At 38.5% G+C, this 27033-nt stretch overlaps 1 protein-coding gene across 1 annotated transcript in view; it reads left to right on the top strand.

Moving 5' to 3' along the window:
* The first annotated feature begins 2398 nt into the window (after positions 1-2398).
* The window catches only part of LOC131693282 (uncharacterized), a 291761-nt gene continuing 267126 nt past the window's right edge, over positions 2399-27033 (top strand). The window contains exon 1 of the mRNA XM_058980992.1: positions 2399-2467. The gene's annotated coding sequence lies outside the window, so the exon portion shown is untranslated. The remainder of the gene's footprint in view (positions 2468-27033) is intronic.

Below are 27033 nucleotides of genomic sequence, written 5' to 3'. Positions count from 1 at the left end.
GAAACAACAACAAGCAGAAATAGCAACTCGTATTAAAGAATCAAATATTACCGAAGACATTACAGCGTCTATCTTCATGAGTCAATCAAATTACCACAACAAACAAGTCCAGAACAAAACCAACAGCACCAAACAAAAGTTCAATAGAATAATTCGCAAGACAGCAGAAGCAACCAACAACACCACTCCAGTCTACAATTAAAAGGTCATACTCAACAGCACCAGCAAACCAATCCCACCAGAAACGGTAAAAATTACTTAGCATAGGACCAAAATTTGCTCTTCCAGCAACAACAAATCAAGAAATCCCATTCTTCCATTTGATAGCTGATGTAGAGAATATACTTAAAACAAATCCAGATACGACAGTCCAAGACAAAACCAGATGTGCAATAGCCAATTCCACCCTCAATTTTATTCACTATAACAACCACCATAATCGCACAGATGAACTGACGAAGTTCTGTGAAAAAGCTACTAAAATTACTAAGGGGTTCATCCGCCAAAATCCAGACATATATATCACCCAGTCAGACAAAGGGAACAAGACGGTACTTATAACAGCGAATGATTACAAAGAGAAAATGCTCAAACTACTCAGTGACCAGAAAACATACTTACCCACCAAACGAGATCCCACGCCCCGCTTTCAAAAGATGAACAATGACTTTACAAAACGCCTCCTAAACCTAAACCTCATTGACAAGAAAACAGCAGCGCAACTAACAACATACAATGCAGTATGCCCGAGGATATACGGTCAACCCAAGGCCCATAAAGATGGGTTCCCTCTCAGACCGGTTGTACCAAATATGACAGCTCCTTCCTACAACTTGTCCAAATTTGTAGGACAAATCATTAACAACTCTATCACCAGTCAATGCAACATCAAGGACTCATACTTTTTCTGTGACTTTATCAACTCTATAACCCTTCCACCCGGATATGTGCTCGTCTCACTAGACGTTACCGCTCTCTTCACATCAATCGCTAAGTCGTTAGTGATACACGACATCATCATAAGATGGAATGAGATCAAGTCCAACACAAACATAAATCTGGACTAATTTCTAGAAATTGTAGAGTTTTGCATCGACTCAAGTTACTTCAAATACGACAATAAACATTACCTACAGATTTTCGGAACAGCGATGGGAAACCCACTCTCGCCAGCATTAGCCGACTTGATTATGGAAACACTACTAGATACAGTAACCAGAACCCTCAATTGCAAACCAGCCTTCATTAAAAAATTCGTCGACGACCTACTAACCTAGCCATACCAATAAATCAACTAAACCATGTTCTACAAACATTCAATAGTTACAATGAGCACATCCAGTTCACTTATGAAACTGAAGTAGATAAGAAAATACCCTTTTTGGACTTACTACTAATTCGAACAGACACCCAAACAATCAAAAGTGAATTGTACATAAAACCCATTGCTAGTGGCAGATTTTTGGACTACTACTCGTTCCATCCGCTTCATCAAAAACTAAATATGGCCCAAAACTTCATTCAAAAAGTCACCCACTTATCCACCAATCTACAGGCTAATGAAAAATCACAAATAATACACCAACAGCTGAGTTTAAACAGTTATCCAAGAAACCTACGAAACCGACTAATCAACCGAATGCACGAACGGAACCACAGCAACATACTCATCCCACCAGCAAATGAAGAAACCCTGCAATATACTTACCGATCTATAGCATACATACCTCACCTGTCGAACAAAATCGACAAGCACCTGAAAAACGATTACAAAAACATACGACTAGCACATCACAACACGAGAACAGTTAGACACTTATTCACAAAGCTAAAGGATCCAGTACCTGACGATCAACAAAACAACATAATATACAGCATTGCATGCCAATCCTGTCCAGCATGTTACATAGGTATGACGACTAACAAATTAAAAACTAGGATCTACGGACATCAAACACTACAATGCACTGGATAAATACAAACAACTAGGACTCACCGCCACCGACCCAGAAATCGTAGCACTTAAGGAAAAAACTGCCTTGTTAGAACACAGCATCGCCCAGGATCATAGATTCGACCTAAAAACACAAAAATTATGGACAAACACAACAAAAAACATGCACTACCGTTCATCGAAGTTTGCCACATCATCACCAATGAAAATAGTATCAACAGACGTACAGACACTGAAGGCTTAAACACAATCTATGCTGGAATTATACATTCTCTCAAAAACCAAAACAAACGTAGCATATATGACAATAACTGTCAAAATACGACTATGACACCACACACTCACACACATACATAAATGAACATGTCAAAAATAGTAGACGGAAAAGGAGAGACACAAACCAAAAAATATTCGCTCTAACTAGTGCACAGAAAATCAAGCTTTGTAGAATTATAGCGAGCAAGCTTTTTCATTCTGTTAACAGTGAGTCGCATAAATATTGTTACACATGATGTAAGTAAGCAAACAGATGTATAGCCAATAATGTTTATAAAATCGTTATTCCTAAAAATAGTCACTATCGGACGCCATTACAAATTACCAATGGTGGACATACAAACATACACACAGATAAAACGTATAGTTTCTGTAAGTATTCATTCACAGACAAACGGACATATTTGTAACGGAAATACTAATAATTACAGAATCCTTGAAAAAGGTGAAATACATTCACCGAAATTGTCAGACATTGAAACAACAAATCGTTTTTGCTGTTTTATTGACTGCTTTGGCGAAACTAGCATAATAAGAAAACACTTGATTTATCCTGGTTTTTGTCCTGTAAGCCTAAAATATTTTTCTTTACTGAGTCTTCGCTTTATTTTCTTTTGTTCAGATCGCTGTTATGACCGATCGCAACCATAATTGCAACGTAAATTCACCCTCAAGCAAAATACGACAAACAAAATTTTAAATACTGTACCATCCGATGTTTTTTTAATATCTCAACATTCTTCTCTTACGTGGAAAATGAAAAGAAAAAGTATGAGGCGTTCGTACATAACATGTGAATGACCTGTACTACCGTGATAAGCATAACAGTCCCATATGTATAGAAAATCGATAGTAAATGGGACTCTTATGCGTATCACGGCAGTGTGATCCATTTTCAAGGAAATTTGGCAGCCGAACAAATCGAAATGGTTCCAGTTGTGGACCAATCTCTGGCCGATGAAACAATGATAAATATAGTTTCTTCCCGGCTTAAATTGCCTTTCAATCCAGGATCCAAAGATTTCCTTTTGGCGCCTCTGAGAATATAAATAGAAGACGTTTTGGTGACTTTGCTTTTACTTGGGTTCTCTTTCCAATGACATTTTTTCGTCTTACTGGAAATCCGCGAACCCATGAAAAGGGAAACGACGGAACATCAATAACTATAGTGGGATAATTTCATTGAGTGCTTTCTCTAGCTGGTGATTATGGAACCACTTCAGGGTCAATGTTAGCAGTACCTAATCCACGATTGACATGGCTTCACTGGACGCTGAACAGCGACTATCCTGTCGAGTCTAGCATCCTACATAACAGGGAGTATTAAGGTCGCGCTCAAACTGATATTATTTACACACCAATCCGCTATTTTTCATATAACAATTGATAAACTGGAGGAATTTCTAATCAATGGTAGCTTTTGCAGCTGTTTCGATCATAGTTCTCAGATCGAGAGATAATGATTGTCATTGGAGATTGCTAGCTACTTAACTTAAAATCAAGAATGATGTAATTACTTTGGACCGTTGATGTTTCTACTTTACTTCAATGACCCCTCGCCGGTGCTGCACAGATGATTTCAGAATATTTCGCATCATCCGGTAAATTGATGATAGCCGATGTATCCATTATCATGTTACCTTTGCTGATGGTAATGTAAGAAGAGCTGCGTGTGTGTAAATCGGAAAAAAAAACTCGGTGATCGAGTTCTCATGCAAGACTTTTTGGCTGAGCTGTGCCTGTAAGACCCCAGAACTGTTTTACTGCCGAATAGAACGTTGTAGCTGCCGAACACGTCGGGAGAAGGCACAATCGATTAAGAGGTGATGGAGGGTGGTAGTCCCTTTTGGACTGTCCTGATTTTTCACTCGCTTCATATGGTCACCCTATGCTGTGACTCGCTGGAGATGTATGGTGAACTACCATGCGGTTTCATCGTTTCCATGCACGTGGAGTGTATACATATATTTTTTATTTTCAAAAAATTGTATCTCCAAAAAATCCTAAACGGTATACTTATTTGGTCTGAATGAGTCACCGTCGACATGGCAGTCGTGCGCTTGTATGTACATGCCAAGTGTAATAAGAATATAATAGACAACTATTATTCAACATCACCAGCTATTAAATCATAATTTGGATAAATCAGATAGACAGAATCGCAACACTGGGTGAATTGAAAGAGGTTTCTTACTCAGAGACCATAGCGTAATTCGAACCATAATCATGAAAATCAAAGTTTACAAAAAAATTGTTTTTTTTTTTCGAATAATTTCACGCCAACAACGGTCTATTAAAGATTTGTTTTCTTTATCCGTAATCCAAAAAGAGTAGTTTTTTCTACTCTTTCAATGAATATGGAAAATTGGTTCACTAGCTTTGTCGTACTCGTTTTCGCCATTTCGTTATAGTTTCTGGTCAAAATTCAGGCATAAACTGATCCTATAATGCAAGAAAAAGAAAGACTCCATCCTTTGAAGGGCATTTTTTATCTCTATAACCTTTACATGTATGCATCTTATTAGAATCAACGCAGAAAATACATAAAGCGGAAAGTGTCCGTGAAAATAGATTTGGTTCGCATAATTAAAACATCTGCCATAGATAGTATTAGCCATCGTGTACATTTTTCTGTTCGGCATCATTTTGAACAAAAGGTAGGCAAGATACTATTCAACCGCCCCTTAATTATCGGAGTCTTCTTTCTATTTTCTAATCGACAATTCGTTACACAACGAGCTGAAATGGAAAAAGAAGATCGTGATCGTTGCTTGCTCGCAAAGTTTTTTGTCACCGAAGTTGGCTTTCCCTATGAAATTGCTCTAGCTTTGTATCAGTTTTACAGTTAAATCTCGCTATTGTGATACGTACCATGCTCGTAACATTGATTGACAGACTGGCTAGATTGTGCTGCACCAAAAACATTTAGAGTAAAGGGGTGATCATAGCTTTCTTCTCAAGATTTCAAATAAGCAAGATTTTACGGTGTAGGGGGAGCGCTTCTAATGGAATATATCGGGTTAGATATAATGATTTTCAATAGTCCCAACAATGCTTACGATACTAATATCTTACCAATGTTGTCAACAGCTATGAATAATTTTGAGCTTAAGTATCCGACCACACCTTTGGCTGCACGTTTGCAACTTCATAATAATTCTCAAATTGTCCGATGTAGATGCATTTCCCCTACTAATAAAAATATATCTTCCAGCCGACACCAGTAATCATCGCTCACTTTTTTTATTCCGCTTGTTTTATCTTGCGATGTAGCAATACTAATCATTTATCATGAAAATGCATGAGCTCTTTCTGTGGGAAACTGTGCGAAAAAAATGAGCATCAAAGAATGTGAAATTTCTCTCTCAAGATAGTCTGAAAGGGGGAGCGAAGAAGATTGCGTAACATTTATTGAACGCCGTTTGTTCATTTTGTATTTCTTTATATCAATTCAATTTTTGTCTTATCCATACTGGTATAGATGTTCATCTTCGCTTCGTTTAGCGTTCATTCTATCGAATCATAGAAATAAATTCCAAAATATTGCTTTTTATGTTTAATATTGAATGAATCCCGATCAGAAACACATAACAGAAATATTTCACAACTATCTCTCGCATTGTTACTTGTTATAAATTTCTGTTATTTTAACTACTAACGAGACCTAATTTATAACACAATATGTTACAAAAATTGTGTTCTGTTATAATCTTGTTATTTCATTCTGATCGGGATCTTCACAAAAAAATATGTTTATCTTTAAATAAATCTTCAAATAGTGATAAACTGTACTATAAAGTAGTTAACTGCTTAAGGGGGTCTTCTACTCTCATGGTTTCAAAATATCGATTTTTTCTTTGTTTAATTTCAATCTATATGTATCTTATAGCATGTTCACCTTTTTCGTTATTTTTGTAATTATTCGTTCACTGCGCTCGCTATGCATCACATCAAGAAATATTCAGACGCTTGTGTACAAATATTCCCTTACATGCAATTTTAGCCTTTTTCGAATGGACTTTCAAAAAAATATTCCGTCTCACCAAAACCCAAATGCGCATGGGAATGAAATCGATAGATACAAATGTTTTAAGAGGAAAGAGTATTCTTAAAATGCAAGCGAGAGAAATGGTTATCGAAAGAGTAGTATTTGTAAAAATACGTGGTTCTGACTATGAATACTCGAATCACTTGACGCCTATCTGAGGATTTACAGAACTGCAACTCGTCCATTTCGATCCTGATCGTGGAAGATGCAGCAGTGTGAAGTTCTTTTTGTAGTATCGCGGTGTGTTTTAAAAGGTAGTTTGTTAAAAATGTGAGAAGTTTTTTTAGGATTATATTTATTAAAAAAAAAGTTCTTTCCGATGGTGCTAGTGCGGTCAGGGAATTGTGCGGATAAAATACAAATTTGAATTAGCTACATTTCGTGCGAACTTGTGTGTGAAAAGAAGGTAAGATTAAATAATTGAGTTGAGTGATAAAAAGCTTCAAAGCGTCGAATAGCCGATCGACGGCTTCTTTTCTTTTATTGCAAAAGTTTGGACGTTTTTCGCCATACGCGTCCTAGCGACGCATACGCTCGACACGCCGCCCGTCTCGCTTACCACCCTGCTGACCCCACGTTCCGGCTTCGAAAGTTTCCGACGCTTTTGGCAAAAGGTCGGAAGGAAGCAGCGACATCAACGCGCTTCGTTAGAGCGATGGCCATCTTCATCGTCGAAAAGTCGGTCGAATTCAACACCCGGTAGGTAAAGGCCTAAATAGCGTCATCATTGCGACGCCGTTCGTCACCATCGCTGCAAATGTTTTGCGATAGGAAGTCGGTGCCAAAGCCGCAATACCAGTCGGCACCCAGCTGAGATGCAGCTCTGCTAGATCGACGCTGTTCCAGAAATAACGCATGTAAGTTAAAAATAGATCATTGATCCGTGCACGTAGATCCCTACACACACAACACTCAAACCTTCGAAAGCTTTCCGCTCGAAAGCAAAAGCCGAGCACGCATTTGTACTGCTCAGCGCAGCTTTATCTGCTAGCAGGAAATTTCGACCCCACTTAGGTAGACAGAAAAGAGGAAAGCTAGAAAGAGAGGGAAGGACCCGGAAACATGTAAATATGCTGGTTAATAAAACCTAGGTTGAGAATAAATGCCGTATTTTAATCCGTCCAATAAAATGTTTTCCTATTAGTTTGTGTTACCTGAAATGTTGTATTTTTTATGTTGATTAGCTATCCCGTGTAGTGAATTTGGTTCGTGAAGATTTCTCACGTTTCGCGTCGTTTTCCGCAGATTTAAATTTTCTTTGTGTTTGTTTTACTCCGATGGGCTATCGGGAATTAGTCCCCACTACTACCTACAAAGCGAGAGGGAAAGAGTGTTCGACTGAGTTCTGCCTGTGATGATAACTGATCGTTTTATAGTGCATGAGCTTTCGAGTTGGTATAACGATCATTTCTCTTGCGTCTTTGCTAAACATAGTAGTGGCTCCATCTACACGCGAAACGGAGTGCATCTTTTCACCTTCTGTGTTTACCTACCGTTCCTTTGCGCCATTTCGGGATCGATTTCTATAACCTGCCCTGAGGTTAGGTTTCATGCTGGGCAATTCTAACCTGACGAGTGGTCCTCTTCGGGGTGGCGCTAAAGCTACTCGTTTAACACGTCCTGAGGAGCGTATTGGTAGACGGAAACCGTAAACTTCCATTTGGCAGGCTACATTCTGGCGCCCAACTTTAAAAAAGGCTAAAATTTTGTTGACTCATGTAATGTAATTTGCATCTTGAGTTAATCTAGTGTTGGAATTTTTTTTTAGTTGTGTTTTTGGGAACTGCATTTTCTCAAAAAAATACATAACGATTTCGGGTAATTTTTTCGGATTTGTTGAAATCAAAAGCGAAATTGGGCATTTTTATAACGTTCATTCTTCTGTTTTTTACATTTGTACATTGAATATAATTGGGTTACAAAAATTTATTATTTCTAGTTTCTGTACATATATTCTTCTATTCTATGATAACCTTAAATTTATTGGTACACATTTAATTTTTTTAACTTAATAAAAAATAAAAATAAGGCAGTGAAGTTAGTGAGTGAACTTGATTTGAATTACTAATTGTTGAATTTAACATTTGAAAATGGCTTTGAAATTTCCATATGCGGAACACTTCTCGAATGAAGAAGTGGATTACGAACTATTGCTTCGGAATCAGTTAGAGGAGCGGCAGAAAGACACGTCGGCAAAACTGCGGTTATAACGACGACTATTCTAGGAAGACCAGAAGAAGGGAAGGGAGTATCGCCCCCCATACAGATTCGAGCAGGAAATTGACGTCATCAGGAGTCGGTTATACCAAATAGATGTGTCGTTGCAGGATGGAGGAGTCCCAAGTTGGTGTCTCGTCTTAGACACTAGGCGCGTTCTTAAATCCACCAGCAACTCATCGGTATTTTGATGACTTTTTGTTGCGGGAGAGTAAAGCGACGCGCTGTGACACCAGTGTGCAACATAAACAAAGCTTGAGTATGTTGCGCGAGAGAGAGAGATCATCAAATCAGACAGCTCAACAATCCACCGTACCGTGAGGGCCTATGATTTGGTCAACAAACGGCATCGAGAGGAAAGAGACTTTTATCGTACACATACCAATACACCAGTTATTTTGCATGCGCTAGTATTGAATTGCTGGTGAATAAGTTTCACTTCTATGATCAGCACTGCGTGTCAGTCGAGTGAGCAGTTTAGAAACTGATTGGACTTGCGCCTGTCGTTTTTTCCTATTTTCTTCTTATGCGCATCTTATGTACATTTCAGTTAATAAATTGCATATCCTAAACACTAGTTGCGCACGCTGAAAATAGGAGAAAAAAACAAAGAACAAGTTCACTATCTCGCTTTTCAATTGCAATCAGAATACTCTTCCTTGCTTTATGGACTATACTTTAAATGCATTTTTTCAGCTTCCTACGACTAATTATATAGCTATTTGGGTGTTTTTCGTGTTGGGTCTACTAGAATGGGGTATATGTCTATATGTCTCGATGCTTCAGGCATTAATTGAGATGAAACCAAAACTGTTATTAGCATTTATAATTTAAGTTTGATTCGGTTGTAATTAGTTTCTTCAAAATCGTTCGTGCTTTTGAAGATTCAACATTTGAATATCTCATCTTCAATTCGGTGTTTTTCGCACAGCTGAACTGTCAGTTAATTTTTTAATTGATAGATCAGCAACATGGCTTCAATTTACTGATTTTCAGTGATATAATTTCCGAGTTTCAACAAAACAAACGTCACTTGTACTGAGATCTTGGTTAGCTGAGTGCTCGGCTGCGTAAGACTTGGTAAAAAGTTGCGGAAAAATTGAGAGTCGGTAGAACAAAACAAATGGTGTAGCTTCAAATCTGCTTATTTCGTTGACGTTGGAAAATGTCTGTATATTTTTATGAACATATAAGGTAATGAGCAGATTTTCTCCTTGTTTCTATTATCACCCTACCTATTAGATTAGAAAAGCACCCAAGCCTAAACAAACAGCCATATTATAGCCATATACTGTTGTAAAATAATTCAAACAATATTACATTTAATGTTGCTGCTGTATACCAATCACTTAAGGGACCATAGATGTTTTTCTACGTTTTCTGTCCCATCTTAAAAAAATCATCGAACACGAGAATGTAAAATATATTGAGGTCTCTTGCGTAATTAAAAACACACTTTAGTGTTTAAATACAATATTTAGCGACAAATGCAAAAACTGCTTTACTGCTCCTCTTCGGTACCTTGAAATTGTTTAGGTAAAACAGATGAAAAGCGCAATAGTTGCAATGCGAATTTTGAAAATACTATCGACACCAGTAATCATCGCTCACATTTTTTTTATTCCGCTTGTTTTATCTTGCGATGTAGCAATACTAATCATTTATCATGAAAATGCATGAGCTCTTTCTGTGGGACTGTGCGAAAAAAATGAGCATCAAAGAATGTGAAATTTTTCTCTCAAGATAGTCTGAAAGGGGGAGTGAAGAAGATTGCGTAACAATTTTTTTTATTCAATTTGTTTATTTGATAAGGCAGGTTGGCGTTAGCTTAAAGGTGCCAATCTTGATTTGTTTTACATTTCAAATTACTTAAAACTAGGGGATTACATATTGATTTTTTTTTTAAATTAAACTAAGGAGAATTTATAGCTATACATACAGGGTGTTTGGTTCATGGTTAAGAATCTCTCGAGGGGTGATAGACTGCCATATTTGGAGAAAAAAATTGTTCTACACATACCATCAAATCTCAACCGTTACAGAGTTATTGAACTTTTTGTGTAAAAAACTTGTTTGTCTTAAAATACCTCAAATTTTAAAAGTTATCTTTGTATTTTAAATGTTTCAGTTCCATTCGAAAGGTGAGGAAATTTCCTATTGAATGGTGTCTCATATCTTTTAAGTAATTAGTTTTAATTACCTTTTGGTGTTTTTGAGGAGGTTTTTGCTAATTTTCTCGAAATAATGAAGTATGATTATAGCAATATCCATTATCCAAAAGTTGGGTTTTAGGACAATTCATAATTTGTTCTTGGACATCATATTTCTATCTCTTCTCATTTCTTTGTAATTTCATTACTATACTTTTCCTGTAACCGACTTGCAAGTGCTTAACAGACTCTAATCTAAAAAATATGCTTTATATCGTTATTTACAAGATTTCATTGGAAAGCTGAGAAAATGTCCTATCCGCGTATGTACAAATATCTTTTAGTTAAGTGTACTAAATGATTTTTTACTAATGAAATAACTCAAAATTTGTGTTTTCTGGAGAGTTTTTAAATTATTCTAATTATTAATCAACAAAATTTATCGTTATTACTGTTCATTTGATGCCCCTTAATGTTCTCTATAACTTTTTATTAGACATTTTGTCTATATCTCTTTTCATTTTGCTGCTATTTAATAGTTAACACAGCATGAGCTCGCCACAAATGTAGTGGGTTCGAAATCGTTATTTTTGCATATGAAACGAAGTGATAAAAACAATTTTGCGTCGAAATCAAAAGAGATAATTGAATGGAGTCAAAGAAAGAACTGTAGAACTTGCTGAGATGCATTATTTCCATGATAATAATGGTGATGTTTATTATTTACTATTTTAAGAAAATTAACGAAAATGCTAATAATAACACTAACTTTAATCTAATTTACTTTTAAAATAATACTAAATTCACTTAACTGAATGGTATTAATACATTTTGCACTGTAAAATTTTCCTGGCTTTCGAATAAAAAGAAAAAAAAGTACAATAAGTGCCATAATTTTTCAATTAGAGCTGGTACTAGTGAAAATGAGATAAAAATATCCAAGTTGAATAACTCAAAATCATGAAAATAAGAAAAGGTAAGTGTATCATGTTAAAGAACGAATTAACCAGCTCATCAAGACTAACAATCTGAATTATTAAAATGATGAGGTTAACTATTAGGATTTTCAAGAAATGAACGAAAAATCGTTTAAAATTGTTTAATTTTCAATAAATTACTTTGAAAAGGCTACTTAAACTCATTAGCTGAAACATGTGAGGGCATCACTCAATGCGAAATTTTCTCACCTTTCGAATGGAACTAAAACATTTAAAATACAAAGTATACTTTCAATGTTAGAGGTATTTTAAGACAAATAAGTTTTTTACACAAAAAGTTCAATAACTATGTAACGGTTGAAATTTGAGGGTATGTGTAGAACAATTTTTTCTCCAAATATGACAGTCTATCACCCCCCGAGAGATTCTTAACCATGAACCAAACACCCTGTATAACCAAGGGGGTAATATAATTTTCGTAAGTTTTTCATTTAGTTTTTATGGCAATATGGTTTGACATTTTTAGCAGGAAGATTATTGAAGCAAATAAGTTTTAACTAAGGGGGACAATTTTTATAACTATCTTAAAACTAGGAATAACTAGAGAGCGTGATTTAATTTTGTAAAGATTCGGGGAGATTAATTAGAGTTATTTTTTGTGGTAGTAGAGTTGGGCATTTTCAATGAGATTATATAATATAATAGTTAGAACTAGAAGAGACAGAATGAGGGGGGGGGGGGGTTAGGGGTGATACTTCTGGGTATAAGAGTCAGGGGAGGGAGGGTGGACAAAGATGGCAGGGAAGAAAGTTATTTCAGTTTCAGGCATCGGGAGATCAACGGCATAGGATGTAGCCTCGGATGGCCTTCATCAAGAAGAATTATGTACAGGGAGGCCGGGTGTTCTTCCTCGAGTCGGAAGGGGTTCCTCCAGACGGCTCAGATGCAGATCGGAAAGAGTTCGAGTTGCGCGTGTGATGTTCGTACTGTAGGTCCTGTGTTTGTTGGCTCATTCGACAGAGATTTTTTGTGTCGCCTTAGAGTCCCATCAAACCTTCGTGGGTATGTGTATGGTACAGGTGGAAGAGAGCGTTTCTGAGAATGATAGGAAATAAGAAGGGGCAGTTAAATTTTTATATTGATGGGTTTTATGAAGGTGTATATAAGGGACATATAGAGGACATCGCGACTTGCCAGCACATCTCGAACCGGGACGTTGGGTGGTCTTCCTCGGGCCCGGAGGGTGTCCATAAGCCGAGATCTGGCGAAACTGTACTCGGTGCACGCCCAGACAATGTGCTCAATATCGTGATAGCCGTCGCTACAAGCGCAGATACCACTCTCCACGAGCCCAATACGCCGGAGATGTGCATACAGCGTGTAATGGTTTGCCATGAGTCGGGACATCACACGAATGAAGTCACGACCCACATCCATCCCCTTGAACCAAGGTTTCGTCGATACCTTAGGGACTATCGAATGTAGCCACCTTCCTAGCTCCCCATTGCTCCACGAGGTTTGCCAACTTTCGAGAGTTCTCTGATGAGTAATACTGAAAAATTCGTGGAAGCAAATTGGTCTTTCAAAAACGTCACCTTCTAGGGCACCCGCCTTAGCTAAGGAGTCTGCCTTCTCATTGCCTGGAATGGAGCAATGAGAAGGGACCCATACCAAGGTAATCTGGAAAGATTTGTCAGATAAAGCACTCAGTAGCTCCCGTATTTTCTCCAAAAATACGAGGAGTGCTTTCCATGTTTCATCGAGCGAATAGCGTCAATAGAACTCAGACTATCCGAGACGATGAAGTAATGGTCTGCGGGTAATGTGTAAATGACTCCAAGGGTATACTGAATAGCAGCTAGTTCTGCGGCGTAAACTGAAGCGGGGTCACTGAGTTTGTAGGAGGCGGTGAACTTTTTAATGAAAATACCGAAGCCAGTGGACCCTTCGAGGTTTGATCCGTCAGTATAAAACATCTTAGAACAGTCGACTTCTCAGAATTTATTATAAAAAAATGTTTGGAACCACTTGTGGGCGTATGTGGTCCGGAATTCCACTAATCTCGTCTTTCATGGATGTGTCGAAGAAAACAATAGATTCAGAAATATTTATGTAATGCCCACGGTTGGGATTGTAAGAAAAAGGATTAATAATTTGCGCCATGTAGTCAAAGTACAGGGACATAAAACGGGTCTGAGAATTGAGCTCAACAAGCCTTTCGAAATTTTCGATCACCACCGGGTTCAAGATATCGCATCGAATGAGCAATCGATATGAGAGTTCCCAAAATCGATTTTTCAACGGGAGAACGCCCGACAGCACTTCGAGACTCATCGTATGGGTCGACTGCATGCACCCTGAGGCGATACGCAATCAACGATACTAAATTCTTTCGAGTTTGATGAAATGTATGTTCGCAGCGGAGCGAAAGCAGAAGCATCCGTATTCCATTGCCGACAGTATCGTTGTTTGATACAACCTAATTAGGTCTCCTGGGTGGGCACCCCACCTTGTTCCGGTTATTGTACGAAGAAAGTTGATCCTTTGTTGGCATTTCTGTTTCAGGTACCGAATATGGCATCCCCAAGTACCTTTCGAGTCGAACCAGACCCCTAGATATTTTACTGTGAAGACCTGGGCGATAGTTTGACCCATTAATAGAAGCTGTAGTTGTGCTGGTTCACTCTTCCTAGAAAATACAACTAGCTCAGTTTTCTCCGTGTAGAATTCGATACCCAGCTTAATAGCCCAAGCAGACAAATTGTCCAAGGTATTCTGTAATGGTCCTTGTAGATCGACATCTTTGGGTCCCGTAACAGAGACCACGCCATCGTCTGCAAGTTGCCTTAACGTGCAGGAATTGTCAAGACATTCATCAATGTCGTTGACATAGAAATTGTATAAAAGGGGGCTTAGACATGAGCCCTGGGGAAGGCCCATGTAGCTAAATCGTGATGTCAATAAGTCACCATGCGAAAAATGCATGTGCTTTTCCGACAACAGGTTTAGTAAAAAGTTGTTTAATGTCGCTGAAAGACCATGCTGGGGCAGCTTCTCAGAAAGAATGTTGATCGAATCTGAATCAAAAGCCCCCTTAATATCTAGGAACACTGATGCCATCTGCTCTTTGCTAGCATAGGCCATTTGAATTTCGGTTGAAAGCAACGCAAGACAATCGTTCGTCCCTTTGCCTTTGCGAAAGCCAAATTGTGAATCTGACAGTAAGCCATTTGTCGAGGCGGGATAGGATCATTTTCTCGAACAACTTCCGGATACATGATAGCATTGCGATCGGTCGATACGAATTGTAGTCGGAGGCTGGTTTTCCTGGTTTTTGGATGGCGATGACCTTCACTTGCCTCCAATCGTGTGGGACAATGTTAGCCTCAAGAAACTTATTAAATAAGTTCAACAAGCGTCTCTTGGCAGAGTCTTGTAGATTCTTCAACAAGTTGAATTTGATTCTGTCTGGCCCTGGAGCTTTATTGTTACACGACAAGAGAGCAAGTGAGAACTCCACCATCGAAAAAGGTGTTTCGTTCGCGTTAACGTGAGGGGACGCGGCGCGGTAGATCTTCTGTGCCAGGGCGGAATCCGGACAAACCTTCTTGGCGAAATCGAATATCCAACGGTTTGAATATTCCACGCTATCATTAGTACTGTTTCGGTTTCGCAAACGTCGGGCTGTTTCCCAAAGAGTGCTCATCGATGTTTCCCTCGTTAATCCGTCGACGAACCGGCGCCAATAACCGCGTTTCTTGGCTTTCATCAAACTCTTCATTCGCTTGTCTAACGTCGAGTACTGTCGAAAACTAGCGGGTAACCCGTCGTTCCGGAAGGTCTTAAACGCGGCGGCCTTCTCCGCATACACGTCTGAGCACTCTTTATCCCACCAGGGATTGGGAGAACGTTTTTGTATGTTCGCGCCGGGTACTGTCTTAGTCTGAGCTTGATTCGCACTATCGAGAATCAAGCCAGCCAAAAAGCTGTACTCTTCCTCCGGAGAAAGTTCTTGGGTAGATTCGATGTTGTCGGATATCGCGACCGCATAGCTCTTCCAATCGATATTTCGTGTGAGGTCATACGAAATATTGATTGATTCCAACGGTCTTGAGCTGTTGGTGATCGAGAATACGCGTAATCTAACTGTAGCGAGGTCGAACAAAGGGATAAATCTAATGCACTTGGGCGCGCTGGTGGGGGAGGGATCCGTGTCATTTCACCCTCGTTTAGAATTGTCATATTGAAGTTGTCGCAAATATTGTGAATTAAAGAAGAACGGTTATCGTCATAAAGGCAACCCCATTCCGTACCGTGGGAGTTAAAATCTCCTAAAACAAGTCGCGGTACAGGAAGGGATTCTATGATGTTGTAGCCGGCGGTGCCCAATCGCGGTGTTGGGGGGAATATATATGGAAGCTATGCAAAGATCTTTGCCTTTGATTGTTACATGACAAGCGACAATTTCAATGCCTGGTATTGAGGGAAGGTTAATTCTGTAGAAGGAATAGTACTTTTTGATCCACAAAAGTACTCCTCCGTAGGGGGTATCTCGATCCAAGCGAATAGTATTAAAATCGTGGAAGTTAAGGTTTATATCGGAAGTTAACCAAGTTTCACATAAAGTGAATGCATTGCATCTCAAGCTATTTATTAAAAATTTGAAAGAATCTATTCTTGGGATGATACTTCTGCAATTCCACTGTAGAACAGTGATCAAATCCGTGACCGCGTTCGATGAGTTAGCCATCGAAGGATACAATCGTGGGCCATTTCGCAGTCAACTGCTTTAAAAATGTTTTTACTGTAGGTAGAAGAGCTAACAACAGACTTTTAATAGAATGAGTTATATTGAAAGTTTTTATTATCCAGTCCACAATGTCCGAGAGTTTGATAATTCCAGTGCCGCGATTGTTCTCGAACTGAAACAGAGGAACACTTGGGATTTTTGATGTTCCGGGAAGTGCTGGGAACTCCTTCTTTTAATTTTATTCCTCCGAGACCAGGAGCTACTTGCTTCGGCTTGGTTGCAACACTTCCAAGAGATGTCACTTTCGGAGCCCCGCCTAGGGACACCTTCTGGCCTTTACAAGGAACTTTAGGAGAGGAAATGTTCCTCCTCTTCCTATAACTTCTAGGCACCCTAGTAGATGTTCCCTCTTGTGGATCATCAGTCTCGCCCTCGTTACAAGGAAAGTGAGCATAGATGTTTGTTGAGGTTGGTGGCATAGCTTTCCTTAGCATTTCTGCGAAAGAACGTTCGGATCGTCCTGCAAGGGAACATTCTTACTGCACGAATCATCCACATAATTCTCACCGCATTTTCCACAGCGGACCTTATTGCTACAATGGGTGGCTGTGTAACCCAATTGTTTACACTTTGTGCAATTCATGACCCGCGGCACAAACAGACGCACAGGCAGACGAACCTTGTGCAAGAGGACGTAATTTGGCAAAGCGGTACCAGCGAAGGTCACCCGATAAGAGTTTGATTGGGGGTACGTTTTTGAACCATCCCCCGCAACTATTACTGAGTGCAAACGCTTGCACTCTAGTATTTTCACTGGCCGAAGTAAGCGGTCTCTAAAACAGCCAACCCCATACTGCTGCAGATCCTCGCATGTCAAACTCTCATCGGTGACAACGCCTTCAGACTGTACTTTTATAGCTGGAATATACACGTAATAGTCCTTCGTAAAGTGCTCGCAGCAAGCAATATCGTTTGCCTGCTTTGAATTAGCCAACACGACTCTGACCCGGGGAGAGCCTTGGGAGTCGATTCGACCTCCAATTGGCCGTCCGGGGAGGGAGCCATCGACACCCTCGATGCACGGGGTTAGCACCCGCGCAGACGGGAATAAGCCGTATATGTGTCAAAAGAGGTAGATTTTACTTATCTGTAAATTTGTTTCCCACGACGCACCAGTCCAGCTTATATAGCTGGCTATTGTTCAATCCTCACTACGCGAACAAAAGGCTGAGGACGGCCTAACGGTTAACACACGCACAAAAGAAGAAAAAAGTCGAAAACCTCGAGAGGTAGAGAATGTGCCAGATAACCTTGAACGGGGATTAGCACGATTTTTTATTTAAAAATGACGGACTGGAAAAACACTTGCTTCTCGATAGACCGCTCGTAAACGAATGTATTGCGTAACATTTATTGAACGCCGTTTGTTCATTTTGTATTTCTATATATCAATTAAATTTTTGTCTTATCCATACTGGTATAGACGTTCATCTTCGCTTCGTTTAGCGTTCATTCTATCGAATCATAGAAATGAATTCCAAAATATTGCTTTTTATGTTTAATATTGAATGAATCTTTACAAAAAATATGTTTATCTTTAAATAAATCTTCAAATAGTGATAAACTGTACTATAAAGTAGTTAACTGCTTAAGGGGGTCTTCTACTCTCATGGTTTCAAAATATCGATTTTTTTCTTTGTTTAATTTCAATCTATATGTATCTTATAGCATGTTCACCTTTTTCGCTATTTTTGTAATTATTCGTTCACTACGCTCGCTATGCATCACATCAAGAAATATTCAGACGCTTGTGTACAAATATTCCCTTACATGCAATTTTAGCCTTTTTCGAATGGACTTTCAAAAAAATATTCCGTCTCACCAAAACCCAAATGCGCATGGGAATGAAATGGATAGATACAAATGTTTTAAGAGGAAAGAGTATTCTTAAAATTCAAGCGAGAGAAATGGTTGTCGAAAGAGTAGTATTTGTAAAAATACGTGGTTCTGACTATGAATACTCAAATCACTTGACGCCTATCTGAGGATTTACAGAACTGCAACGCGTCCATTTCGATCCTGATCGTGGAAGATGCAGCAGTGTGAAGTTCTTTTTGTAGTATCGCGGTGTGTTTTAAAAGGTAGTTTGTTAAAAATGTGAGAAGTTTTTTTAGGATTAAATTTATTTAAAAAAAGTTCTTTCCGGTGGGCATAGCTAGTGCGGTCAGTGAATTGTGCGGATAAAATACAAATTTGAATTAGCTACATTTCGTGCGAACTTGTGTGTGAAAAGAAGGTAAGATTAAATAATTGAGTTGAGTGATAAAAAGCTTCAAAGCGTCGAATAGCCGATCGACGGCTTCTTTTCTTTTATTGCAAAAGTTTGGACGTTTTTCGCCATACGCGTCCTAGCGACGCATACGCTCGACACGCCGCCCGTCTCGCTTACCACCCTGCTGACCCCACGTTCCGGCTTCGAAAGTTTCCGACGCTTTTGGCAAAAGGTCGAAAGGAAGCAGCGACATCAACGCGCTTCGTTAGAGCGATGGCCATCTTCATCGTCGAAAAGTCGGCCGAATTCAACACCCGGTAGGTAAAGGCCTAAATAGCGTCATCATTGCGACGCCGTTCGTCACCATCACTGCAAATGTTTTGCGATAGGAAGTCGGTGCCAAAGCCGCAATACCAGTCGGCACCCAGCTGAGATGCAGCTCTGCTAGATCGACGCTGTTCCAGAAATAACGCATGTAAGTTAAAAATAGATCATTGATCCGTGCACGTAGATCCCTACACACACAACACTCAAACCTTCGAAAGCTTTCCGCTCGAAAGCAAAAGCCGAGCGCGCATTTGTACTGCTCAGCGCAGCTTTATCCGCTAGCAGGAAATTTTGACCGCACTTAGGTAGACAGAAAAGAAGAAAGCTAGAAAGAGAGGGAAGGACCCGGAAACATGTAAATATGCTGGTTAATAAAACCTAGGTTGAGAATAAATGCCGTATTTTAATCCGTCCAATAAAATGTTTTCCTATTAGTTTGTGTTACCTGAAATGTTGTATTTTTTATGTTGAGTAGCTATTCCGTGTAGTGAATTTGGTTCGTGAATATTTCTCACGTTTCGCGTCGTTTTCCGCAGATTTGAATTTTCTTTGTGTTTGTTTTACTCCGATGGGCTATCGGGAATTAGTCCCCACTACTACCTACAAAGCGAGAGGGAAAGAGTGTTCGACTGAGTTCTGCCTATGATGATAACTGATCGTTTTATAGTGCATGAGCTTTCGAGTTGGTATAACGATCATTTCTCTTGCGTCTTTGCTAAACATAGTAGTGGCTCCATCTACACGTGAAACGGAGTGCATCTTTTCACATTTTGTGTTTACCTACCGTTCCTTTGCGCCATTTCGGGATCGATTTCTATAACCTGCCCTGAGGTTAGGTTTCATGCTGGGCAATTCTAACCTGACGAGTGGTCCTCTTCGGGGTGGCGCTAAAGCTACTCGTTTAACACGTCCTGAGGAGCGTTTTGGTAGACGGAAACCGTAAACGGCCATTTGGCAGGCTACATTCTGGCGCCCGACTTTAAAAAAGGCTAAAATTTTGTTGACTCATGTAATGTAATTTGCATCTTGAGTTAATCTAGTGTTGGAATTTTTTTTAGTTGTGTTTTTGGGAACTGCATTTTCTCAAAAAAATACATAACGATTTCGGGTAATTTTTTCGGATTTGTTGAAATCAAAAGCGAAATTAGGCATTTTTATAACGTTTATTCTTCTGTTTTTCACATTTGTACATTGAATATAATTGGGTTACAAAAAATTATTATTTCTAGTTTCTGTACATATATTCTTCTATTCTATGATAACCTTAAATTTATTGGTACACATTTAATTTTTTTAACTTAATAAAAAATAAAAATAAGGCAGTGAAGTTAGTGAGTGAACTTGATTTGAATTACTAATTGTTGAATTTAACATTTGAAAATGGCTTTGAAATTTCCATATGCGGAACACTTCTCGAATGAAGAAGTGGATTACGAACTATTGCTTCGGAATCAGTTAGAGGAGCGGCAGAAAGACACGTCGGCAAAACTGCGGTTATAACGACGACTATTCTAGGAAGACCAGAAGAAGGGAAGGGAGTATCGCCCCCCATACAGATTCGAGCAGGAAATTGACGTCATCAGGAGTCGGTTATACCAAATAGATGTGTCGTTGCAGGATGGAGGAGTCCCAAGTTGGTGTCTCGTCTTAGACACTAGGCGCGTTCTTAAATCCACCAGCAACTCATCGGTATTTTGATGACTTTTTGTTGCGGGAGAGTAAAGCGACGCGCTGTGACACCAGTGTGCAACATAAACAAAGCTTGATTATGTTGCGCGAGAGAGAGAGATCATCAAATCAGACAGCTCAACAATCCACCGTACCGTGAGGGCCTATGATTTGGTCAACAAACGGCATCGAGAGGAAAGAGACTTTTATCGTACACATACCAATACACAAGTTATTTTGCATGCGCTAGTATTGAATTGCTGGTGAAAAAGTTTCACTTCTATGATTAGCACTGCGTGTCAGTCGAGTGAGCAGTTTAGAAACTGATTGGACTTGCGCCTGTCGTTTTTTCCTATTTTCTTCTTGGGCAACTTATGCGCATCTTATGTATATTTCAGTTAATAAATTGCTTATCCTAAACACTAGTTGCGCACGCTGAAAATAGGAGAAAAAAACAAAGAACAAGTTCACTATCTCGCTTTTCAATTGCAATCAGAATACTCTTCCTTGCTTTATGGACTATACTTTAAATGCATTTTTTCAGCTTCCTACGACTAATTATATAGCTATTTGGGTGTTTTTCGTGTTGGGTCTACTAGAATGGGGTATATGTCTATATGTCTCGATGCTTCAGGCATTAATTGAGATGAAACCAAAACTGTTATTAGCATTTATAATTTAAGTTTGATTCGGTGGTAAGTAGTTTCTTCAAAATCGTTCGTGCTTTTGAAGATTCAACATTTGAATATCTCATCTTCATTTCGGTGTTTTCCGCACAACTGAACTGTCAGTTAATTTTTTCAATTGATAGCTCAGCAACATGGCTTCAATTTACTGATTTTCAGTGATATATTTTCCGAGTTTCAACAAAACAAACGTCACTTGTACTGAGATCTTGGTTAGCTGAGTGCTCGGCTGCGTAAGACTTGATAAAAAGTTGCGGAAAAATTGAGAGTCGGTAGAACAAAATTAATGGTGTAGCTTCAAATCTGCTTATTTCGTTGACGTTGGAAAATGTCTGTATATTTTTATGAACATATAAGGTAATGAGCAGATTTTCTCCTTGTTTCTATTATCACCCTACCTGTTAGATCAGAAAAGCGCCCAAGCCTAAACAAACAGCCATATTATAGCCATATACTGTTGTAAAATAATTCAAACAATATTAAGTTCAATGTTACTGCTGTATACCAATCACTTAAGGGACCATAGATGTTTTCAACGTTTTCTGTCCCATCTTAAAAAAATCATCGAACACGAGAAAGTAAAATATATTAAAGTCTCTTGCGTAATTAAAAACACATTTTAGTGTTTAAATACAATATTTAGCGACAAATGCAAAAACTGCTTTACTGCCCCTCTTCGGTACCTTGAAGTTGTTTAGGCAAAACAGATGAAAAGCGCAATAGTTGCAATACGAATTTTGAAAATACTATCGAGAGTCCACAGAGTTCCAAAACAAAGAATGAGCCAGCGGTCACTGCTTGATGAATGTAAAATTCACAAATTTTACATTGAATGCGGTGTTGTTTTTGTCGAATGGAATTTTTTAACTTTAATCGGAACTAATTGGAATTTGAATTCGAGTTTGTGTAAAATTGAACTTATATGGACCTTAGTCCAGTCACCAGTATATATTAATGTCAGCAAATCTATTAAAAATGCTTCCGAAAAAAAACTCTCTGAGTTTTATCACTGGATTTATGAATTTATCAGTTATGCGGATGCTCTGGATCTCCCGGGAGATTCGGATGTAGCTACGAAAGTGAACATTTGAGTGAAAGTTTCAATCTTATTTCAGTTGCGATTTTCTACATGCTTTAAAAATTATTACAAAGGTAGGGTTACCAGATGGGCTAAGAGCAAAATATGGATATCCTGAATCTTGCCCGAGGCTAACAAATTTTGATCATCTGCATTGAAATGGATATTTGGAAAGACGACACATACTGGATGAAGGGTCTGTTATACCCTTAATTTGTTCTATTTAGCGAATGTCGATTCGAGATTGCAATAAATCGGAAATGAAACCTGGTTCCGAAATACCTCAGCGCACAGACAAGAGATCGAGGTCATATAAGTTTTTACAGCTTTTTTTAGGTCAAGTAAGTTTTTACAGCGATCTATGTAGCTTGGTAGGTTCAGTGGGCCCCTCCATGGAAGTCGACGAAGTGCGAAACGAACAAATTTGCTCTGACTAGCTTCAATGCGTTGAATATCATTTTGGTTGCAAGTTGCTCAGACTACATTGGCGCCTTCGAGTGTAAAACGGACCAAAGCACAATATTGTACTTTTAAACAATGTATATTCGTAAATCGTAAAGTTCTTAGTGACTTTAAAAATGAATCCTAGCAGCTTAGAGGCCTTAGAAATAGTGTACTCAAGGAGGTGTTTAAAGTTTAGTTCGGGATCTAGGTAGACTCCAAAATCTTGAACAGACGAGTCCTGTTTGAGGACGATTTGTGAAATATTGTAGTCGAAATTAACTTTCGAACCGAATACTTGGGAGCATTTAACATCATCCTATTGGCATAGAACCAATTGGTGAAAACGTCCAACTGGGACTGAAAGAATTTGGCGTCATTAGCATTCCTGATAAGGTGAAATAGTTTGAAGTCGTTAGCAAACGAAAGTTTCATGTACTACAGCAAATAGTTCAAATCGTTTAAATAGAGCAAAAATATTAATGGCCCGAGATGACTGCCCTGAGGAATAGAACCCTGTGCTAAAAAGTGACAGCTGTTCAAAATTGTATGCTTTGAATTATAGGACAAAATCATGTTTTTTTTTCAGCCAGCACTCAACAAGATAAGAAACGAGCTTTGGTTTGAAACATTACTTCAATCAATAAACTTTATCAATGCTATTGAATCATTGATCTGAATATTAGAAATCAAATGTACTGTAGGGAAGTGATCAACTAAAATGGCGAATAAAATGTTTCATTCGCTTGGACGAGCTTAATCTGATTGATTTCAAATATACCATTGACTAAAACTAAGGACATTTGAAGTAAAATTAAGGACACTTTCCCAAATCATCGAAATTAAGGATATGTTATTTAAAATAAGGACGGTTGGTAACCCTATACAAAGGTTTTGAATCAGTTTTATTGATTACCACATTATCATTGTACAGTATTATTGAGGCCACACATGACCTATTTCGGCACCGATTCTTGTTGGCCACAGTAATATTTACCAAGCTCTGAATTTCTAACAAATAATTTTGTTCCAAAAACATTTGAATATGGCTTAAAATAATTTCGAAATTATTCGTTACTAACGAATAATTTCGAAATTATTTTAAGCAGGCATTGTATTTCTCACTCACTCACGCGATCAGATGATGAGCCTAACATAAACTTTTCCAGATAAGATGGACACACGCATCCTCAGGCATTGTATTTCTCACTCACTCACGCGATCAGATGATGAGCCTAACATGAACTTTTCCGGATAAGATGGACACACGCATCCTGTTTCTCATACACTCACCCCAACACATGATACAACCAAATTTAATTTATCCGGATAATATTGGCAGCAAAATTTTCTGTCTTTTCAAGTATGATGAGAATAACGCTCCAGGAAAACAAAAATGTGAGATTCTCTCGCAAGTCTCAAACCACTCACGGGAGAATGAATTAAAGTGATTGCCCCATTCATGCAGCTGGCAACACAAAACTATAATTGAAGCCTCTTTTCTGTCCATATATACATTTGTTTCGTTACTTGCCATAAATATTTTCAAAACTTAATTATATCTTAAACGTATATACTACAAATTTCTTATGAACAGTGTTATTGCTACAGAACAGTTATAAAAATTGTTGGAATCAGAGTTGAATAGCTATGGAAAATAATCCTCCACTGAAGAGAAAATGTCGAGTGGCCGATATATTATCCAAAGTGGTAATACAATTACCGAATGGCCAACATAAGTGTAATGTGGTAGAAGAATGTCCATATACACAGGTTAAATTCGTTGCTGGAAATTTTAAACGGCATATTGAGCGGATGCACCCAACCGAGTACAACTACCTGAATCTTGGTGAAACGAAACTTCGCTCAACGCCCGAAAAAAGGGGAAAACATATATCCATCCGTATGACCAAAAAACGGCTTCTAGGCAGTATGGTGAAGTTGGTAACTTCCCATTAGAGATGGGCGGGTACGGGTATTTTTACCCGATATCCGACCCGAACCCGTACCCGTAGGAACCAGGGCGGGTTCGGGTTTTGTTATCACCGGGTACGGGTCGGGTCGGGTACATTAAAAAATAGTTATTCCGGGTACGGGTCGGGTCGGGTTTTTTCGAAAAATTGTGCACTTACCCGTTCTTGAATGTTTGGATGACCTTTTCCTTCAAATCAAAAAATGATAACTTATCCCCGTAGAAAAATATTAAAACAAACATAATTTTCCAGGAGCGTGTATCGAGTGAACGGGACTATCCGGGAGATTTTGAACTGGAAGTTCATCATTTAGAATATTTCGTTTGAAAAATTTTGCTGTTCAATAAAACAGGGAAACATTTATCGCTTTTTGTGAAGTTTCTCGAGCATTTTTGAAGTATTAATGCTGTAAATTTCCTTCATTCCACTATTCAAAAAGAAAAACAAGTACATGGGAAAGATATGTAGTGTATGACTTCTATCGATCTGTTCAAGGAAAATAGTCTAAATTAACCACCAAACATCAAAAATTGTAGATTTTTTATGATTTTATTGGCAAAAATGTTTAGGGTTACTACAAACGTTTATTTAAGAAGCAATGTTCACATGTATATGCTTACACGAGATTATTCCAATTGATCCAAAATATGCTGATAAATTGTACCTTTCTCAATTGCAAGATAACTCGCTAAATGTTTGGAATAAAATTGATGTTTGTTTAGATTTTTGAGAGAATTAATCTCATCGCACATTTACTAAAAGAGGTCTCATATAAGCTCAAATATACCCCGATTTTACGGAAAGGTAGTATTGGAAAAAATGTCCTCACATCACGGATATTATGAGACACTAAGTAAACATAGGAACTATGTAATTTTCACCCAATCACACTTTCGGTCGAAAATAAGCTTTTTCACTAGAACGTTTTCGTATGTGTTGTATTGAATATTCCGGAAAGCCATACACAACGTCACAAAAAGCCTGCTCCGGCAGCGTTCAAAAACTATGTTGAAAAACCTGTTTTAATCCACCTAGCGGTGCAATTGTGCCTTTCTCATTTCTCTAAACTATAGCACGGAGGCTTTTTATGTTCAACATAGTTGTGGAAATGTCCATAACATTCTTAGTACACTTTGCATTTATACACAATAGCTTGCCAGCCACGAACTTGATGAGCTACGTGTCGACGGTGAAACACTTGAAACAAAAAAATATCGTATTTCATTAGCCTAATCAGTATTAGATCAATGTTATCTGCTTGCTAACTCTTTTTGTCATGCGGGGGTGGGTATGTGAGGTGGGCGAACATTCCATGAACGAACGACTCCCCAGCTTAAATTGGTTTGCTTTGTGATATAGTGATGGTTTAAAGATGATGGGGTTGATGGGGAGGGGTATGAGGGCTGAGGGGTGATTTAAGGAGATTTTTAAGGGAGGGGAGCGAACGGTAGGGGGGAGTGTAACCCCTCTCCTTAAACCATCAACTACGCCACTGTTAAAATCCAGAAACCTTATGCGAGTCAAAAAAAATTTGGGGGGGGATTAGGTTGACGTTTTTCAGAGTAATTGCATAACCTTTCTATATGAGAAAGTCAAAAATGTGCCAAAATCCAAAAAAGTGAATAGTCGTCAAATTTTTTTTCGAGTTTGCATCAAAGCTCGACGTTTCATGCACCTTGAAGACATTTAGCATCAAAAATAAAAATTCTATTTTTAATTTTTCCTATAGTTTATATGAGAAATTTCTGTGTGGCCGCACTCTTAAACCCGTAATTCCGATCGATCCAAAATTCAATAGCAGCCGATGGGAAGGTTGCATATTTCATTTGAGATTTGAGTTTGGGCAAATCGGTCCAGCCATCTGAGAAAAATGAGTGACATTATTTGACACATACGCACATACATACACACACATACAGACTTTTTCCGATCTCGACGAACTGAGTCGAATGGGATATGACACTCGGCCCTCCGGGCCGGGATTAGGTTAACGTTTTTCAGAGTGATTGCATAACCTTTCTATATGAGAAAGGCAAAAATGTGCCAAAATCCAAAAAAGTTAATGGTCGTCAATTTTTTTGAAGTAGAATACTTCTAACGTTTCAATATGGGGTCCCGTTTCAAAAATTTCAGTTGAGAAATTTCCCAGGTTTGAAATGCGAATATCTTCCGTTCTACTGATCGAAATCGCAATATTTTTGCACTATCTGATCGGAAATTCGTGCACGTATTTCGTATTAAATTTCGGAATTAGT

Source organism: Topomyia yanbarensis, chromosome 3 (assembly GCF_030247195.1).
Source record: "Topomyia yanbarensis strain Yona2022 chromosome 3, ASM3024719v1, whole genome shotgun sequence".
In the NCBI taxonomy this organism is placed as follows: domain Eukaryota; kingdom Metazoa; phylum Arthropoda; class Insecta; order Diptera; family Culicidae; genus Topomyia; species Topomyia yanbarensis.
Note: the sequence above shows the minus strand (reverse complement) of the source record. Positions and strands in the feature narration are given on the sequence as shown.